At 31.2% G+C, this 22,912-nt stretch overlaps 1 pseudogene; it reads right to left on the reverse strand.

Moving 5' to 3' along the window:
• Window positions 1–6,033: 6,033 nt before the first annotated feature.
• On the reverse strand, window positions 6,034–11,757 carry LOC129299637 (uncharacterized; annotated as a pseudogene).
• Window positions 11,758–22,912: the final 11,155 nt, after the last annotated feature.

Below are 22,912 nucleotides of genomic sequence, written 5' to 3' on the forward strand. Positions count from 1 at the left end.
TTCTAAACCCTGCCCTTATAAACCTTGCAAAAACAAGCTTAGGCTAGCCCTTAAACTTTTATAATTTTTTTATGTAACTTTATCTATATAATTTACTTAAAATTTGAATTACTATATAAGAATAATATAATTTGTTAAATATTTATTTTAGGTGATGATGGGATTGCTGACATAGCACTTGAAGAGTCTAATGTTTTATTTTGAAATGAAGATTGATAATAATAAAAATTAAAAAAAATACTTGCATTTTAAATATTTAATTAAGACACTTTATAATTCACAATTTTTTTTTGAAATATAAGCATTCATATATTAATAACGTAAAAAGAAAAAAAGCACAAAAGGACAAACCACTTTAGAGAGTGGGTCCAACATCTGAAAAGTCACACATATTAGGAAACAAGTAAGAAAAATTAAAAGAAATTGATGAAAATGTGCGAGCAAGTTGCCGGCATCTGCTAGCATAGTGTCGTTGACCCAACACGGATCAATCTCCAGAAGACTGATGAAAGGCTTGGGGATTTTTCTCGTTGAAGATGATCCCCACATGACGAGGCCCTAGATTCTGAGCTGAAAGATAATTATGAAGCCAGAAAAGGGCGTCACGGACCCAAATAAGCCTGCTTGGAAATTGAGACGATGAGATCGTTTCCAAAGGTAAAGGAAATTTCCCAAAATTTAATTCTGCCCCTTGTCCTTTTTCTAACCCAAATCTTCCATTTTTGCATTGCAGACATATTATATTATTTACATACATTTTAAGATGATATTCTTGTATCATTACATACTTAAAAACTTAATTCTTGCATACTCAGATATTTTTAAGTCTTTAAAATTAATTAGGGTTCACTCTTAATCTAAAAGTATTTTGATCATTTTGACAATTTTTAGGCATTTGTAGGACATTAACTTAGTTTCTGTCTTTTGTCTTCCTAAGATTAATATAATAAGTTTGAGATTCAAATTCATTTTAAGTTGCAAAAAGATATTAAAAAATATAAGTAATAGAATATTCTAAGACAAAGACAATATACTAAGTTGTCATGTTTTTAATTTAAGAACTTGAAAATGGTATTGTATGTTATAATTGACTTTAAATTTTGATTTAAAATTTTGCATAGATACTTTAATCATTTTTGTGTGTATAATTGTAGATGAAGCAAAGATTTAAATGAAGATTAAATGGTCAAAGAAAAAAAAACCCTAGAGTGACACATATGTAAGAGTTAATTCAAAAAGCTTTTAGTGACTCTAAATATTGAGGCTTTCAACTAAGTAGCTCTTAATCACTCTTTGATCATCTTTTTAATAGTGTTTAGTAGTGTTTAGTGAGTTATGATCAAGGATATGAGCCTCCATGTATTAGATTATATTCGGGCACCTTTTTTTTGACATGGGGGCTTCATCAGCAATTTCCTGTCCAGTTTGAAGATAGTATCCAAGTATAGATTCAAGCTTGTCACTTGCATGATTGTCTGGAAAGGATCAAATCTATTTCCATGATGAGTGATCTGATTTCTCCTCCACCAAATCATACTAGTCATAGTGGTAATATTACTAATCCATTGGATATTATCATCCTTCGTAAACTTGTTTAGAGAATCAAGGAGCCAGTCTTGATAATTTCCATGGTGATATTGTCAGTCCTGATGCCAAAGGCAACAAACCACAACAATCATGTTTGATTGCAAGAGAAGAATAGATGAGAGGATGATTCCTCTTGATCACATCTAAAAGGACAGAATATTTGAGTTAAGATGATGTCTTCTTAAAGTCTCCCCTGTAGGCATGCAATCATTAAGAATTTTCCAAACAAGGAGAATATGTTTACAAGGGATTTGTAATTTCCACAAATCTTTCCAGAAGACAGTCTTATGATTTAGAGAATTCATTGATGAGTTAGCTCGAGGAAGATAACCATCTTTCACAGTGTAAGCACCACTCCTATTTCCATCCCAAAAAATTGTCTTCAAATTCACAAACCAGAATTGGTTGATTTAAGATGGTTGATCCTATGATTGGATCATAATTGATTCACCAAAGATTCATTCCACTGAAAAGGTGTCTAGGGATTATGGGTATGGGTTGTGAGATCAGAGACATGAGAGATTGGGATATGAGAAATTTGTTCTTTCATGGGCCACCAAAAAGGGATTGAAATATCAATTCTATTTCCTCTACCAACAATTTAGGAACAATCATATCAGCACATTCCCATTTACCTTTCCAGTACCATGGAGAATTGTAAGGCTTTTTGACAATCTCAGGCTTTGAAAAATCAATGTATTTGACTTTTGAGAGTATTTGCCACTAAAGAATCTTCCTTAGCATCAATTAAGCGCCAAATTTGTTTGGCGAGGAGGGAAACGTTGATATCATGAATAGATATAATTCCTAAACCCCCTTCAGAGATAGGTTTGAATAAGCAATTCCTGTGTGTTAAATGCATCCTTTTCCTATCTCCATTTAACCCCCAGTAAAAAAATCAATACAGTGAGAATCAATTATCTTGCAATATTTCTTTAGGAATTTTGTAAAAATTTACATATACGTTGTATTATTATAGTTAGAATTTTTTTTTTAAAAAAATTATGTAGGCTATCAAGCTTGGCCTTAAACCCTATTAATAAAGGCTGAGTTTGAAAAAAGTGCTAATTATAAGACAAGAGGACTTATGAGCTTCAGCCCTTATGAGTCAAACTTATAAATTAAAGATTAGAACAGCTCTTATTGACAGCTTTAATAATACCTCTCCAGCAAAATTTTAGTGAAAAGGTTCAAAAATTGAAAAATCATATATATAATTTTGAACTACATTTAATTTTAGACCAGTGTTTTGAAACGTCGAAACTAGAAAGAGCAACATGTCACGGTTTTTATGGTTTTACTAGTTAGATTGACAGTTGAACTGGTGACATAAAAATAAAATAAAAAATTTATACACACAAATATATAACCAAAACATTAATTTGTCAATAATGCTTGAGATTTTGATGTCAAAAGCTAAATGCCTAGATTACTAGAGCTAGAGGTAGAGGTATGTTGGCACAAGTTCACAATCTCGAAGCAAAATGCTGGAACCGGAGGCAAGCTGTCAAAACTCACAAGTTTTCAATATCAATGTCAAAGGCTGGATCACTAGAGTTGGAGGCAAAGGTTAGAAGAGAGGTCAGAAATTGAGCCTAGCCTGTGGAGGAAATATTAAATATTAGAAAAGAGAAGATAAAAGAGAACTAGACATTAGAGAATATAAATCACGAATTTGAGTGACTTAGCTTAAATTTTTTGTTGTCTTTGACCTCGGGTTGACCCACTCTGATTTTCGGGTCAAATCTAATTCTCTTAAAATTGACCGAGTTAACCCAATTCAAATACTAAATTGGTTTAACTGGATAGACCAAGCTATTTTGATCAATAGTTAAAATAACGTTGAATGGCGAAAAAAAAAAAAAAATACTATTCTTGCACAGTTTTTTTTTTTAAACTAAAGTTTGAAAGATTAAAAATGCAAAACTTGAATATTGAAGAACTCTTTCTTTAAAAAAAAAAACTTATATATTTAGCCTTATGTATTGATTATCTCTTCTATAACAAATTCTTGTTATTAATATATTATTAATATTTATCTTGATTATGTATATATATATATATATGTATATACATATACATACATGTATATACATATATATATGTATGTATGTATGGTTAAGTATCTAAATCCTACTTGTTTTTAAATAAATTACAAATACCCATACGTTTATGTACCTACCCTTACTTTAAAGGGAAAGATAATAATAAAACATATACTCACACATCGACACACCTATTTATTCCTTCATCGCATGAGGCATAAAGACCACAGTCACAACCTTCTTCCTCCAAGGAATGTGGGGTGTCATTAAATGAAGAGGCTATTCGCAAATATTGAAAAAGTCTAATTCAATAGCATCTCTTTAAATACCATATTTATTTTTATTTAGGCTAATAAACCTAATTTTATTTCTGCCTAACCCAACTCATGTTTCTGTTAAGAAAAAGGTGGTTACTTTTAGAGTTTTAGTAAAAATAATAACCGAAGCATTTCGGATAAACGACATAAAAAGGGAGGAAGTTTAGGGAAAATTGTAGTTAGCGACCCTTGATTATGGAAGCTAAAAGCTGCCAAGGGAAAACATTTCAACAACAGAACAACAAAGACCCACATAGATCATCTAAAAAATTCTACCAAATTCCTATATCAATGATGATAACCATGCATTCCATTAGTAGATCTCTTTTTAAGTATCTAACAATAATGACCCCGTTTGGTAGTAAAGAACTAGAGTAAGAGAAGTGTGAAAGTGAAACACATAAACTTGTGCCTTTGGTTTGCATCCAAGTTCTTTAGGAAAGTAAATTCCTTCATGTTAAGATTACAAAGAGTTGAGTAGAGAGAAGAAGATTGTTCATTCACTATTGTGAATGAACATGACACAACATTACATCATCAAAATCCTTCACTTGAAGGATTTAAAGCCACACACATAATTCATCCCTTAGTTAAACGCAATGAGAACTAATCCCCATATGGAGTGAGGTAAGGTGAGGGAACACAAAATACCTCCCTATCCAAAATCCCTAGCCTTTAACCATATTTATAGACTTAAGTTAACAACTAACCATTATTAACTAACAACTAATCATGATTAACAACTAATATTCCAACAATTTAAATCTCAAGGAATTGGGTTTCTTGGGTAGGTCCGTGGAATTGATTTCCTCCTTCATTTTCTCTCTCATTTTGCCATCAGTATCTTTACTAACATAAACAATTTTCTTCTCCTGTTTTGTGAGCTTCCTTACACTCAGAGAAAATAAACATCTTGGAGGGCTCCTGTACCAAGGGGTAACCATAGGAAAAAATGCTGATATAATGTATATATATTCATGTAATCCATTCAATTGTACGTAATTTTATGTGTATGCTACTCAAATTTGATTTTTACCTTTAAATGTGTCGACTGGCATGTCACGCATAAACATTTTACTTCTCTCAATTTTAAATATAAGAGCTAGTTAATTAGTTCACATAGATTAAAAAAACTACATACATTACCTTTTTGTAAAAATGTGTTCTGATTTTTTTTTTTAAAAAAAAACCCCAATTGAAAGAGTCACAAGCTGTATGATGGTAATTCAACTTCGCAATAATCTAACTATAGGGGTAATTTGAAAAATAATAAAAAATAAAGAGGATAAAGAAGATTCAAATATTGTATTTATAATCAAAACAAACTTTTCAACTAGCTTATACATTTAGGATTGGAGAGTGTACTTAGTTAACAATATCTGTTGCATGTCATGAACAAGTTATATTATTCTTATATAATGATTCATATGTGCCTGAATATATGTCCAGGTTATTATCAATACACACACGAGAACATACATCTGACGATAATCTCAATGGTCAACCTTTTTGAGAGGTGAGGTAAAGAAATTAATTATTTATGACCTATCATCAATAGATTTTCTAGAAAATGTGTACAAAAACACAAAATAAGTTGTACAATTTAGATTTGACTCATACGGGAACTCTTAAAAAATCTAAATTGAACTTTAAATCATATAATTGGGAAAAATTTTTACAAATCCTCCTACAATATTAGGAGCCAAACTTAAAAATTCGCAACTTATCTGATTTGTTCTTACACAAATTTGGTGACCTTTGCAGGACTTAATAGCAATTGATTTTCTTACTTAGGAATTATATCTATTTTTTTTAATAATCATTTTCTTTCTTATAAAAAGTACACCGCTCGATTATAATTTTGCCCAGAATGAATTGGTTTTTGTATTGAACCCCCCCAAAAAGTAACAGAATTGACTTTTGTACTTATAAACTTTTTTAAAAAAACATTTATAAAAAAATGATATATAAATGGGGTTGCATTTGAGGTCAATCTGTTGATTTTACAAATCATTACTCCAAATAATTTTAACACCCATGCACCTGAATTCCTAACCTAATGTTCATAACGAGTACTTGGCAAGTACAATCCAAAATTTCTATTTTCATAAAAATCAATACACATGGTACATTTAGAAAGAGGTTAAAAAAATGGAAATAAAATATGCAGGGAGTGGATAAGAGTCTTAGACATAATCATGTTTTTATTTGACATTGTCTCTCAGAATGTATGACCGCGTAAACATGAGATTAAATCCACTGTCAATTAGATGATACTAGCAGATTAGTTGCTGTGGGTGAAGTTTTAGTAAGAAACTACCAAACTAATCCCTTTCTTCTCCTAAACCTATCAACAATGTCAGTGCTCATCCTAGACTTTTCAGGTTTGTTTGATTTTCTAGACTTGTCTAGGCGACTATCTAAACTGTTTCTAGAAGCTTCTGGAAGTACTGAACCCAATACAGATGCATCAGAAGTTCCACTCTCAGATTCTTCTTTGTTTGCTTTGCCATGAATATCAATTTCTACAGAACCATCCTTGCTAGAAGCTTTAGCTTTAGCTTTAGATTTGGCAATTGAGTGTACAAATTTCTTGAGATGTTTAATGAATTCTGGGTAAAGCTCAAGATTACAATGGCCACCACCTTTTACCCATAAAGGTTCATACTTTACCTTGCAAAGCTCCCAAAGCTTCTTTCCATGGGACCAATGCACAACTTCATCTGATGTCCCCTGTGCATTGATGAGCGACGAGGTGAGAGAGAGAGAGAGAGAGAAAGCCTATTGGTTTCTAACAAAAATTTGAACCTTCAAATTTGATTCTAACAAATTTAGGTAGCTTCTTGGTTGGTGGATTTAGATTTGAATTTTATATTTGAAATCTCATATTTAAAAGCTCTCATTTAAAATTCATATATTTAAAATCCTTTGTATTAATAGTGGAAAAAAAAATCAAGGGAAGAAGAGAGACAAGTTGAGATTCAAAGTGAAAAACAGAAGATCGGGAATAACGAACTTTACTTTTCAATTGGTGAGAAACAAGGATGAGGAATGAGAGAAGAGGCAAGAGTAACAAAGGCACTATTAGTGAAGAGAGAGAGGGGGGGTCGGAGTGGATGAATTTTCAAACAACTAGTGTGTAGAGTGAATTTGAAATTATTAAAGAATTATAATAAAGAATGGATTTGGGTCAAATCCAGATCCATAGAATTTTATGCATCCAAATAAAGAATTAGGCCCAAATTTAAACAAATTCCCATTAATCTGAACATAACATTAAAGTTGACCTATCTACTAAGACTAAAATAGGATTAACCATTCTTGCTTTCTTAAAAGAACACCAGAATACGCACATTTGAGAGGGAAGAGTCACTTACATGAATAACCAAAACAGGACAGTTCACCAAGCATATTTTATCAATGTTCTGGGTAATGAAAAGAAAAGAAACCACATGAGTTCCTACGTGAGGAAGGAAACAGATTAATTCAAATCAGCAATAAAACTCTACCTTGTAAATATCAAACCAGTATGTCCGTTTTAAAGGATACAGCACTCTCATCCCAGATAAAATTGGACTGTGCAACACAACGCCTCTTAATTCTGGTACTCGTGAAGCAAGATCAAGTGTGGGCCCACTGCCAACAGATTGACCATACATATTAATCGATCATCTTTCACCCCATATTGATCTTTTAGGCATTTATATGCAGCATCAATATCTGCATATGTATTCGATTCAGTTGGCTGTTTCAACAGAGAAAAAAGCGGTGTTTGTTCAGTCACATGAAAGAATGGAGCTACAGGTCCATAATAAAAATACATTAATGGCAAACATTGTTCATAGTCCATCAGATAAAAAAAGTAATCAGTCTACAAAATCCAGATTTTCCATAAAATCATTTAAACGCATCAAATATTTTTTTCTTTTCATATTCAATTCCATGTGAAGCTATAAATATTGAAACTGTTGCTATAGCAAATTATAACCGTTAATGAAAGTCAAACAATAGAAAATTCATATGACAATTCTCCAGTTGATGATGGAGAAACAACCAGAGGAAAGAAGTACGATGCTGCCACATACTCCAAACTTAAGGAACTCAGTCCAAATTGCAAAAGAGCAAGATTACTTCCACATTATTTCTAAAAGTTTTACATACTTTGATGCATGTGGTTCCATTCGCTCCAAGATGGAAGGAAAAAAGGCACAAAGATTTATAATTCTTGGAAAACTGATGTTGTGCATTGTTGACAACCACCAGGAACAGTCACACTCACTAAAATGACTGGGGCATCCTGTTTCCCAGAGAAGCTCGCTCACTGACAGAACGATATAGGCTTAAAGGAATCGAGAACAACATAACATCAAAAGGAATTCTAGCGAGATTGAATTAAATAACCCAAGCCAAGATGGCAGCAGCGGCCTCTACCAGTTAGTGCCAGCCTGCTTGTGATGGGGATCAATCTGAGATGACTCACGAGTGGTTAACTGAAGCAGGACTAATGACTGACCTTTGGACAATTGCTTTTTGTACTCCTAAAGTAAGGTTTAATAAACAATTTCGAAAAAAAAAAATTGTGTGATCGCCAAAGTTAAATTAATTCCCATTTGATCCTCCTGAGTCCAGACAAAAGGTTCAAAGCCGCACAATAAATGCCAGCATTTAACTTTAAAACAAGTTATCAAGTTTCACAGGTCATGCTGTGATAAAATTTTCCTTTCCTTACCATTTCAGCAAACATTGAACCTAAACAAAACCACGTTAGAAAGTTTGCTGTCAAATAATAGTAAGAAAAAAGAACCGAGACCATATGGTATAATCATACAGGATGGTATGGCAATCATCAAATACAACCCAAAGTCAGCTTTTCTAAGAAAGTCCTAAGAAATTCTCAAGGTGGTTTCATGTGCTTTTGGCAGCAGTTATATTTTCTACAGAATGGGCCAGTAATGTAGTGTAGAGGTCAGACATTGGAGATAAAATATGAGAATAAAAGGCAGGTAAGAAAAGAAATAAAGGAAAATTGGTAATCACTGAAAACTACTAACCAAATCTTAATAAGCTAGAGAATAGGCCAGTGTATAATAATCCCTACAAAGAAGCAAACCTTAAAGCACCCTAGTTTTTGTAGGATATGAAATACCATGTCAATATTTGGTAGCAAACCAAATAAAAACTCTACTTGATTACAAGAATATTAAATAAACCAAAATATTGTCCATTAAATTTAATGTCTATTAAATTTAAATCCTATTTCCTGATAAGGCTTGTTGTTGTTGTTCCCAATATTAATACTGATGACTAAATTAGAAACATCAAATCAAAACCTAAATGCGCACAAGGACTTGCCTTTTCAGTGAAGATAAGATGCAATGAGAAAGAAAAGATGAAACAAAAGAAAAATCATAATAAAAAACCTAATAACAATTTAGCTTAAGTTAACATGATGAAAGATAAAGCTAACAATCTCATCACTCTGATCCCTAGGGCTCCCTAGGGGGCACGGCATGCCATCTCTCTTCACTTTTGTAGTTCAACTCTGCATTGTACATCCCCAGATGTTTGCCATCTGCCACATCTCTCATCTTAGGTGATAATCTCTAAATGTAACAACAGGCCTTGATTGATGACAAACCACTTTGCATTGAGCAGTCTCTCAAATGATATTTACACTCAAAGCAAAACCAATCAGTATTTTCTTCCATCCTCAAATTCTTTCCAATATATGAATCTGATGAGGATGGAGCTACAACAGAAGAAAAGGACCAAAATGATTTTCAGTTCTTCAACCCTAGCCATGGGTTGAAAATGGAATATGCCTATAAAAGACCATGGGTTATAAATACAGAGAAGAAACCAAGCTTCTGGCCATGGGATAAAAATACTTGTATCTTCCCTGTTTGCTAGGTTGGGTACTCAGGATAGCTAATTCAACAAACTGCAGAAAGTGTGATTTGGGTTAATAATACTCTTCTTCATAGCAGTACCTAGGCCCCAGAGATCCTCTCCTCCTTTCATGTCCTAATATATCACTTGTATCTTTGGCAAGAAATGCAAAAGGATATTTTGGCCATTTTAAATACAATGACATGAAGATAACTCAACTCTGTGTAAAGAAGTAAAGAAGAATTCAAAAGACAGGCAACTGACCTTTCCTGTTGATCGTCCATAACCAGAGTAATCATAACTGCAGCAAAGAACAATATTAAAGATAGTTATTATATAATCTCAGAGAACAGAAAAACATTGTGCCAGAAAAAGCCATTTAGAAAACAGAAATATTGAAAATACAACACTTCATTATAACTAAACCATTCCCATACATATTTTAACATGAATATAACTAAAGAATTTCATTTAAAATATTCTACTTAAAGAAATTCAAGACAAACCCAGTTTTGAGGCGGCTTTAAAGCAGATTTCTAAACTGTTCACAAGGTTGTCAAATGTTAAGGTGGGCACTAAATTGGGAGTCCAAAACAGGTTGTCACACTTTCGATTCTCCTTTGGATTCCTAGCCTTGCTGGAAGACAACAATACTGAACCAGGACAGGTGAGGTCAATTCAAAAATGGTGGTATCTTTGGTTTTAAAATTTCAAATGTTGAATGATGAACGGGAATTGTAATGAGCAGAAGAATGCAATGATAAACAAGGCTTTGAATCAATTTATTATGTAATAAGAACATGACACACATTGCGCGTGCGCGTGCGCGTGCGTGTTGTGTTTTAAATAAAATGGGACAGCCAAAATAAAACTCCAAAAACAGGGGCTGGTTGCCCATTTATAAGCAAAAGAGGGACTAAAATAAATCTAGGCCCCAAATACCAAAAAGCCGAAACTCAATCATAAACCCTAATTAACAAATCGATTCAGAAGACTTATGAAAGTGGCATTTCCATCATTTGCAGTTTTCTACAGATGTTAGGAACCTTCCCGTTCTTGAAAGTACTTCTCTGAGTACAAGGGCCTTTAAAGACAAGAGTATGGACCAAGAGGGGGGGAAAAACAAAAGAAAAGGCAGTTGTACTATAAACACGAGGAGCACTCAATTAGAGCTAAATTATAGGACAAACTGTTGCATATGCCCATTCCAGCACAAAACGATGTTTAATACACTACAAAGGAAATCAATGATTGAACAAATAAGAATCGTTCACTTTTTTATGAGTATTACTAATCAATCTACGCAACTCCCAGAAATATTTATGCATCCAAGAACATTTCCAAACAATGTTAAGCTCAGTTTTAAAGGTTGAAAAATAACAGATAATAGCAAAGAAGAAAGAGCTATGATTATCATACCCCATAACATTGAGGCGAAGTCTTCTGCTCAATTCGACGAAGAGCTCAAACATCTGACCCAAATCAGCAGCATTGCCATGTGAGTAAAGCATAGTACCTGTCGCCTTGTGATGCTTGACATAAACAGCAGCGATATCGTTGCCTCGCCGAGTCCGAAGCTTAAGAACATCAACGTTGTCCTTCATGGGGACCTCAGGAATAGAAAATCGACCAGCTTGGTCGGAGATCAAAGTGTAGGAAGGTGGGTTTGGGGGGAAGAAGGCGAATTTGGCGGCGATTGAAGAGGTGACTCCGCCCATGTCTTCTTATAATCCAAAGGCCCAGAATTCATAAAGGCAGGAACTTCTTGTGATCTTTCAGTTGCAGAAGATGAACAGGTATGGAGGAGCACAAGGCGGCGCGTGGGTACTTGCAAGGAAGGGGGGGGCCAAATGCATCAATCAACTTTTTAAACGTTGAAGGCTCTGATTTCATTGGGAGTGAGACTTCTCAATGCGACATTGCGCAGTTGTCGAGTGAGTGACGGTGACTTTAAATGTTGTGCGGTTATTGTAGTCTTGCAGACATAATAATACCAAATTAACTACCACACTCTAGCCGGGGAAAAAAAGGCAGTTAAACCCTCTCCGCCACTGTATAATAGCTGTTTTTAATGGAATTACGTAAATTAATAAAAATTAATTATTTAAATAACTCATTCATAAAATTAATTAAATTATTTTACTTTTTTATTTTCAGATTAAATTTATTATTAAAATATAATATATCTATTATAATTAATCCTTAACTGACTGAATCTTTTCTTTATTTTTGGTGAATCATTCCTTTTTTCTCTGATTATAAAATTACCGATGCCTTTTTTCATTGTAGAGTTTTTCTTTTTATCCCTCTCTATTTTTTCTAAGAACATTATGAAGAGGACATTAGATATTGAAGAGGAATTTTTATTTTTGGAAACAGAAGACTGGGCTAAAATCTATATCTATCATAAGATTTTCACCATCTTCACATATATCGATAACATCAAATTTTTTACGGATTGTGTTGATTTATTTTAGGCAAATGATTATATATTTTTCATGTTACTAATCTGCGATACTATATCATTGATGTGTGTGTGTGTATCAATGATAAACAGGTTTATGTCTGATTGTCTAGTTTTATTGATCTATGATAGTAAATCAATGATATACAATAATATATCAATGATGTAATATCGCAAATCAGTAACATGTAAAACACATAATCATTTGTCTAAAACAAATCAAACACAATTCACAAAATTTTTTAGACATTTAGTTTATCACAGAGAGTCAAATATCTAAACTAATAAAATAAAAAATCATGAATCTATAGATCCATTTTCCTGCCGACATGCTCTGTTCTATCGAGTATCGTCAATGTCTCTTACCTCGCATTTGTCTCTCATGGTCATGACTGTAGCTCGCTTACATTGCTATGTTGTCTCGCGTTTGTCTCTCTCACATCCAGTTTTGTCTTTTTTATCGCATTCATCTCTCTTGTTCCAAAGATTTCTTGTTTTGAATCTTTTGGTATTTTGCAAAAAGTATATATTAAAAGGGTAGTTTTGTAAATTAATTATAAACTAAATATTAAAAAGGCCATTTTTAAAATTTAACAAAAGATAGGCTATTTTTTTTTTACTTGGTCTTATGATATGGGTTATGTGTATAAAATTCCCTTTATCTTTTACTTTTTCAAATTTAATAAGTGTATAGTGGTTCATTCATTAAAAAAATTATACTAACAACATCTTACTCTCTCTGTTTTTATTTATAGAAGAAACTATCATTTTTAACTTATTTTTTATATAAGCAAAATTATATTTTTAATAAGCATTTATTGTAAACTTTTTAAATTATCCCTCATAATTTTATCATTCATAATTATAAAAAATAATTAATAAACGTTTGATTAACACAATTAATAAAGGTATTATAATTTAATTTTTTTATTTTCAAACACAATTAATATAGTTAATATATTTTTTAAACAGTGAAATATAGTTTTTTTTTTCTTTTATAGATGGAAACAGAGGGAGTATATTTAGAGACCAAAAAAATTTAAAAAATCTCTTATATATAAAGGTGGAAGGGGTACATTATTAAATGTGTAAAAATGATTATAAATTAAAAGTCAATACTGTATTAATTATAATTAATTAATCACTTCTATTCCTTCCTTCCCTTTATAAGTCATTAATGCAGGTAAAAATAAGGTTTAAAAATATATTTGACATGTTTATAGAATTGAGATATTATTTTTATTTAATATTAATATTAAAAATATAAAAAGACTAAAATGTCATCGTTCCAACAAAATTTGCCCCAACCCAGATAGAAGGGACACCTCCAGTAACCTTGATCAAAACAAAAATCTTCCGCCATATACAAAAATAGGGACCCAAATTGAAGGGCTTGTTTGGTTGTTGTTTTCATGTTTTGTTTTCAAAATTTGTTTTATAAAACAATTTTAAAAACTGTTTTTGAGAACAAATAAAAAAAAATTGTTTGATAATAGTAATTCAAAAATTTGTGAGATGAGTGATTCTTTTTTTATTGAGACAAAAATATAACGTTTGCCATTAATGGGTACAATTCTCATTTCTTATTTCCCATTTTTTCTCTATAAAACTAAAAAAGAAATAGGAACAGAAACAGCTAAAAATTGTTTTGGTTTTTTGTGTTTAAAAACAAAAAATTAAAAATTGTTTTCAAGACAAAAATTTAAAAATCATTAACCAAACAAGGTTTTTTGTTTTGAAAATATTAAAATAAAAAAACAGCTTTTAAGAATGGTAAACAAACCGGCTCTAAGTCCCTAAACTTGTCACTTCCATGCTTGGCTATTCTAATGTTCCAGTTCCACCTTTATTTAATATGAGTAACGTTAAAAACTTGTTAATTTTCTTGGCCAGAATTTATAAGTTTTAAGATTTTTTCTAATTTTCCTACTATTAATTTAACACTTCAGATTTTCAATCCAATTATTCTACATTTAGAACTATCTTTGCTACGATCATTTTTAGTACAACTGTGACGTGAGTATTAATTAATTATAAAACATATATGAAATTTTGTATATATATTTTTTTCACTTAAATGATAATTATATATATTAAAAGGAGATCAAATTATTACATCCCATATCAAAGGAATTTGAGGAGGGTTCTAGACATAAAAGAGGGTGCGTACACATTCTACTAAGCTCTTTAGGGAGGGTCGTGACAAATTCCTCAAACAAGCCAAAGCAAAAAATGAAACATGGAAAGTTGAAGCCAAAGCAAAAATGAAACATGGCAATCAAACGAAAGCTAAAAGAGATAATCAAGAGGAATATATCAGCCAGTAATGCCTTCATGATCCCTCGAATCAATAGCATCATGAGCTAAAATGAGATGAAGAGAAAGTATTGGTGAATCCACCTATCACTCAGGTCTCATTTTCTTTCTGACAGACACTGCTATATAATCAGCAGCAAAATTACCTTTGTTTTTTGTGAAAGAAAAGGACAGACCAACACGTGATGCAGTCATGCAGCCAACTCTAAGATATCTTGAAGAAAATAATGATATCCTTGCCACTCACAACTCTTAGTAGAAGTAGATTGTAAACATACAAAAAAGATCAGCGTTATTATTTTCTACAACATCTGTTAAGAGTGAGCTGATGAGCTCTGTTAATAACAGAGCAGAATTAATGGCCATTCACAATGCTCTATTACATGATCAGGAATTTTATGGTTAAAAACAACTTCATTTCGTTCCTACCAATCCATATTAACCATACAAGCCATACTAGCAAGGATTTATCAACACTATCAACATCAAATTTATCAGGCAACACATCTAGAAACCATATGCTTCAAAGGAAGTGATATTGAATCTATAAATTCTGATAAATAATTGACATCCAAACCGTATGCGTCTGACCTATGGGCAGAAGAAAAATAAATTATGCCAACAGATTCAGGATCATTAAAACATATCGGACAAAGAGGCACAGTAGAGCAATGTGCATATCATTTGTAGGAACAGCCTTAGAACAACTTCATTCTTTATATAATAAAAATGTAATTTGAAATATACATGATCATTTCATTTAATTTGAATGATAATTCCAAATATTGACAGTCAAATAATCATCAATCATAGAGGTCAATTCACTAAATACTTCATAGGGAATTTGAATCAATTAATAAGGGAACTGATCCAACTTAAAGTTTTAAGTTCTAGTTATACAACTATATGATTAAATTCTTTGCGAAAGGTATGTCTCACAAAGAAATGAGAACCAAAATAAACCAAAATAGTAGTACTGATTAATAAACCAAAAAAGATCAATAGTACTGATTAATAAACCAAAATAATTTAAAAACAAAGTATGAATACATATGAACCACGTAATGAGAACCAACAGGGATCGACTCTATTAAAAATGACTAGTCTCTCACAATATGGTGAATCAAGATTTGAATCTTTGCTTGAAGGGGTGCCCACTTTAATACTTGATCATGTTTAAAAAAAAATTGTCTCTAATAAGATGATACATATGAGTAATAAAAAAAGCCACATAGCAATACATCTTTACTCCTTTAATTTTATATAAGGTTTTATTTAGTCTCTTAGTTTTATAAACTATCTTTTCCTCTATTTAACTCTAAACAAAATTGGTTTCATCAACCACAAATTCATACATTAAATTTTTAAATATTGATAAAACATTTTCAAATATTAACATATTAAATTAATTTTTTAAAAAATAATAATGATTAGCACAAAAAATACTCATTTGAAATTAATGGTCTTAGGATTAGCACTGAAAATATACTTTATAAAATTAAAAGATTAAATTAAAATTTTATATAAAGTTAGAAGACAAAAATACACCTTAGCTAGCACAAAATTACATTTTATATATCAATTTTCTTTAATAACGATTGGCACAAAAAATACTCATTTAAAATTAACGGTCTTAGGATTAGCACTGAAAATATACTTTATAAAATTAAAAGATTAAATTAAAACTTTATATAAAGTTAGAAGACAAAAATACACTTCAGCTAGCACAAAATTATATTTTACATATCAATTTTCTTTTCACATATATTGTAAAGGATTGCTTTTAATTTTAAATTAGGAATGTATAGTATAGCTTTTAGTTCTTAAACTTTCTCTTGATTGTTGATTTAGTCCTTAAACTTTAACTTAATATAACATAATTCTTGTAGTTTATTGAGTTAATAAATTATAGGAACTCAATTTCTTAGAATCAAGAAATTATAGAGACTAAGTTATAAAGATAAAAAGTTTAATGACTAAATGAATAAGTGAGGAAAATTCGAAAACTAAAAGTTATATTTCTCTTTTAAATTATCTTATATATGAGATAAATGTATTTGTATTCCATTAACTAATATATTGATGAGCATACCATGTTAATTAATCAGAGAAAATGAAATGTGAGGACAAGCATCATTACACACACACAAAAATCAAATTTACGCATGGTAGATCCACCACTACTAGTCAAGCCTTTTGAAGTTTGAATGCTTTTCAATAGGTTCATATCTGATAATTTAATACAAAGCCGGCTCGTTGAGAAATCGTAACATAGCGTTCATACTTCCTATTTAAAATTGTTCACGCGCACGCACACAAACACACACAGAGATAGAGAGGGGGAAAATAATTATTTGATTCATGTAATTTTAACTTTTGTATTTAATTCTTAAATTTTAACTTAATCCAACTCAGTTCTTATAGTTAAATATCTAAATTTTGACTCAATTCACCTTAGTTTCTATAATTTAATTCAATTGTAACTTAGTTTTAAATATTAACTCGGTGTAACTCAATTTCTATAATTTGAATTTGAATTTTAACTGTAGCAGAATCAACACCATGTATGAGCTGCTTCCTCAATCTAGCACCCAGGATTCTGATCTTGGCCAAGTTGCTGAATCCTCATCAGAGCTCAATTATCAGATTCCGTTAAGAGTTTCTATCTGAGGTTGTTTTCGCAGGAGGTATACACAGTCATGTTGATCCAGTGTATTTGATAATTTTCATCTTATAACAGTTGTAAATTATGAGAGATCACATGATGAATTTGTTCTTATTGTTGCAGATAGTTTATGAAAAATGGAAGCTGAATATGGGAGAGGGGAGGGTGTGATCAGAACTCTTACAGGCTACTGTAGAGTGACCTTAAGAAAGCCTACTTATCCAGAGGTGTGAAAAGAAAATCAATCTAAATATACTCACACTTGAATATCCTAATAGACTCCATGATATCTGTTCTAATAATTAGGCTTATGATCTGTTTTTGATCCTCAGAATAAATAAAGGCATGCATGTTGTTAAGTGCTTTTGTTTATTCAAGATTTGCAGGTTTGTGAAGGAAGAACAGGTCATACCAAAGCCGTCAAAGTGATATATGACAAAACAAAAGTCACGTTCCAATCTCTTTGTGATCATTTCTGGGAAATTCATGATCCTACTAAAAAGGACTGCCTTGTAAGATTGCTCTCATCTTTTATTATATTCTCTCTTTAAACATATATTGATGTGATTCTTGCTACCTGGTTAATAGGATTTTTCAATCTTATTTTCAAGAAATTTTACAACTATTAAAAAAAAAACATTAAAGGAACATCCTTATAGAAGCGCTTGTGAAACAGAATGCTCTTGAAAGAATTTACAGGATGGCGCTTCTTTAAATGAACATTCTCACAAGTCTTTCCTAATGGAGCGTTTCTTTGAGGAAGCTCTAGGTAAGTCCATTCTAAAGATAAAATACAAAAATAGAAATCTACCGAATTGCTTGTTTTTAAGAAATTTTTAGTGTATCAATGTAGCTATATGAGTTAGGGGCCTCTAATGTTGCAGAATTTTGGTGTAGATACCCACAAGAGATCTGCAATATTCTACAAAAATGAATCAGAGACGAAGCAAGCACGAGAATCAAAGGTGAGGAAGCAGATGAAGCTTAACAAGAGGATCGTGACCCAAATTTTAGAATTAGATTCAGAGTTCTTCGAGGCAGTGGATCAGCATCAGAAGGTTTATCTTCAGAAGCACTTCACAATCTGTGCACATTTAGGTTTATGAAGCACCCAACAGTTTGTGGATTTAGAGATTGCTTGCAACCTCAACGGGTAATCTATGGTTCCACTGCTCTTTATAGGCTATATTATTAACTAATTAATAAATCCATAGAAAAATTTTAAAAAAATACCAATATATGGTAAAAGTTAAATTTTACTTTAAATTTATATATCCAGAAGTATCTAGGCTCATATGATTTTTTATATGTAATTTTGCCCCTCAATATTTAAAAACGTCACAATGTGATCCTTCCTATTAATTATAAGTTAACTTCCATTATTTTTGTATTGTGAAGCTCATAAATTTTTTATCATATGATTTGATGGTCAATGTCCTTTGTTGGTTCTTATTATGAATCAAAGCTAAATTATTGGATGTGCAGGATTTGAGGGATGGATGAAGCTATGATCATTGATGGGCTAAATTATTGGATGTGCAGGATTTGAGGGATGGATGAAGCTGTGATCATTGATGGGCTGAGAACATTATTAAATGCTCACATGTCAAACCAAACCAAACTAGCTTGTGAAGAACTAATTGGAGATTTAATGAAAATCCCAAGGAAAATAGCAAATTAAAGCCTCTAGCCATCTCATTAATTTAAACTTATATATATATATATATATATATATATTCTTTCAGAATTTTATATATCAGTAGTTTGTCTTTTACAAGATTTGATTGTGTTGCTTTAAGAACGAGAAATACATGATTTGTAAGTGTGACATATGATTTTAATTATTGTATTTTGAACTCAGTTTTTTTTCTTTAAATCCAAAATGGGACATGAATGGCTGGAAAAGTATAATTAAAAAGAGGGTAAAGTTTTTTGTTTTTACCATATTGTTGAATAAAATATAATATGAAAAAAATTAAATACTTAAAAAAATAATCGCTTGAAGTTTTTACCATATTCCTAATTAATAAAAAAAATATAGTTTTTCTGTTTAAAGAAAAAGAATGGTTTGGTGATGATTAGCGCCAGACACACAAGAAATAAGCCAAGAATCCAATGTGATAATCAAAGGGAACATGATGAAAAATAAACTTAGTCCAAGTAATCAATTAGGCTATAAGATTTTTTCTTGCTAGTAATGGGAATGTGGGATGAGTCTAATCTAATTAATCAAGTTCAAGAAAAGCATTCATCACATGCAATGACTATATAAATTAATGGCATCAAATTAAAGATTAAGGTTGAAATTCTTCAATATATACATACAAATAACATAAAATTCACGTTAATCATTTTGCTATGGTTGCTTATTTCCTAAACTACAATTCATAATCATCGTTATTATTCTATAATTATTCGAGAAACACTTGAAGACAAGAATTAAATAAGTCTCTCATGAGATACTAGTATTTTTAAAATCATTTAAACAGAGTGAGCTACATAAATTTTAAATACAGTTAATTCAAGACTATATTAGCATTATAATGGTTTCTTAATCCTCCAATATTGAAGCTCCTGACGCCATGGGAGCATTTTGCTTTGGTCAAATGTCCAAAAGCACTTCCATTTCTTTAGAATTTTAGTTGAAAATTGAGGGGGCAAGAACGAAGATATTGGTTTGACTATACTGAAGATGTCTCTGCACAACGGTCAACATGTACAAAAGCAAAAGCCTATTCATTAGGTCCAAATAGAAGATTGGGGCCTGGGCCTAAAACAAATTCAAAGTTTTTAACTTTCAGTTATTTAAATTTAATTTTTTTTTAAGCAAAGGAAACAACAATTATATCACACTAAAAAATTACAGTACAAGATATAAAGTTCGGTGAATTAGTCCCCTACCATATGATAAATTGATGTTTGAATTATTGTTAAGAAATGCACTAACATTTAATGTACGACCATATTTTTAATAAAATTTAGATTGCTCAAACTTAAAGTGGAGTCTGCATGCGTCAAAAGTTGTGTGTGTGCATGTAAGTGTACACCAGCTATCTTTTATAGTTTATTTGTTAAGGATAATTCAATCTTTTTACCTTTGGGCTTGTAAAGGAATATTAGAATCTATTGGTTTGTAGAAAATTATGTTTCTTCGGTGAGCCTTATATCTGTCACTCCAAAATATCAAACCCAAAATTTTAAAAAAAATTCAGGGAATTCAATTCTGAATCGTGTCAAACCTAAGCAATAAGAACTCCTACCTAGATTTTGAATTATTTACACTTATAAAAGTAAATGTATACACACGGTGATAACAGAAAATAGAAAGAGAAAAAAGATGGTGAGTGAAATTAAAACTAATAATAATAATAATAATAATAATAATAATAATAGAGAGCTTTACCCAGAGAAAGTTTCTCAGTCTCAGACTCAACCTACTACCCTGAATACTAATAAGAAGGTGAGGGAACTTATCCACTTAAATTAAAACATCCAATTGCCAACTGTATATATGTATCAGCAATAACACAATTACAATCGAAAAGTGGTTCCTATATTCAAAGCATATATCTGTTAATTGTCTCTCACTGATCTAACTATCCAAATCAACACTAACTCGTTCTTATTGTTGCAGGGTTTATTGGAAATGGAAGCTGAATATGGGAGAGTGGAAGGTGTGATCAAAACTCTTACAGGCTACTGTGGAGGGACCTTAAGAAAGCCCACTTATCTAGAGGCGTGAAAAGAAATTCAACTTAAATCTACTCACCTAACAAACTCCATGATATCTATTATGATAATTAGGCTTATGATTTGTTTTCGATCCTCAGAATAAATAAAGGCAGGCATCTTGTTAAGTGCTTTTGTTTGTTCAAGATTTTTAGGTTTGTGAAGGAAGAACAGGTCATACCAAAGCCGTCAAAGTGATATATGACAAAACAAAAGTCTCATACCAATCTCTTTGTGATCATTTCTCGAAAATCCATGATCCTACTAAAAAGGACTACCTTGTGAGATTGCTTTCATCTTTTATTATATTCTCCTTTAAACATATATTGATGTGATTCTTGCTACCTACCTGGTTAATAGGATTTTTCAATCTTATTTTCAAGAAATTTTACAACTAGAAAAAAAAAAAAAAAAACACACTAGAGGAACGTCCTTATAGAAGCACTTGTGAAAGAGAATGCTCTTGGAAGAATTTACAGGATAGCTTTTCTTGACTAAACATTCCCGCAAGTCTTTCCTACTGAAGCATTTCTTTGAGGAAGTGCTTGGTAAGTCCATTCTAAAAATAAAATATAAAAATAGAAATCTATCGAATCTCATGTTTTTAAGAAATTTTCAGTGTATCAATGTAGTCATATGGGTTAGGGGCCTCTAATGTTACAGACTTTCGGTGTAGATACCCACGAGAGATCTGCAATATTCTACAGAAATGAATCAGAAAGAAAGCAAGCACGAGAATCAAAGGTGAGGAAGCAGATGAAGCTGAACAAGAGGATCGTGACCCAAATTTTAGAATTAGATTCAGAGTTCTTCGAAGCAGAGGATCAGCATCAGAAGGTTTATCTTCAGAAACACTTCACAATCTGTGCACGCTTAGGTTTACGAAGCACCCAACAGTTTGTGGATTCAGAGATTGCTCGCAAGCTCAACGGGTAATATATGGTTCCACTGCTCTTTATGAGCTATATTATTAACTAATTAATAAATCCATAGAAAAAATTTAAAAAATACCAATATATGGTAAAAGTTAAATTTTACTTTTAATTTATATATTCAGAAGTTTCTATGGCTCATTAAAAGTTAAATTTTTTTTAATATAATTTTGCCCCTCAATATTTAAAAATGTGATGTGATCCTTCCTATTAATTATAAGTTAGCTTCCATTATTTTTATATTGTGAAGCTCATAATTTTTTTTTATCATATGATTTGATGGTCAATGTCCTTGTAACTATTGGTTATGGATACATTATGATGTTTTAAAATGTTAAAAAAAAGTTTAGGGTTCTCCCAGCCCTATAATTTAAAAATAAAATTGCCCAATTATCTATATCCTTTGTTGGTTATAATTTATGAATCAAAGCTAAATGATTGGATGTGCAGGATTTTAGGGATGGATGAAGCTGGGATCATTAAAAACTCACAACATGTTAAACCAAAACCAAACTAGCTTGTGAAGAACTGATTGGAGATTTAATGAAAAATCCCAAGGGAAACAACAAAAGCCTCTAGCCATCTCATTAATTTAAACTATATATATATATATATATATATATATTCTTTCAGAATTTTATATATCAGTAGTTTTTTTTTTTACAAGATTTGATTGTGTTGCTTTAAGAACGGGAAAGACATGATTTGTAAGTGTGACACATAATTTCAATTATTGTATTTTGTACTCAGTTTTTTTTTCTTTGATCTAAAATGGGACATGAATGGCTGGAAAAGTATAATTAAAAAGAAGGTAATTTTTTTTAGTTTTTATCATATTGTTGAATAAAATAAGAATATGAAAAAATTTAATTACTAAAAAATAATGGCTTGAAGTTTTTTACCATATTCCAAATTAATAAAAAAAAAATATAGTTTTTCTGTTTAAAGAAAAAGAATGGTTTGGTGAT

The sequence above is a fragment of the Prosopis cineraria genome, unplaced genomic scaffold (assembly GCF_029017545.1).
Source record: "Prosopis cineraria cultivar Desert tree isolate PC_DT_omini unplaced genomic scaffold, ASM2901754v1 PC1239, whole genome shotgun sequence".
Lineage (NCBI taxonomy): Eukaryota > Viridiplantae > Streptophyta > Magnoliopsida > Fabales > Fabaceae > Prosopis > Prosopis cineraria.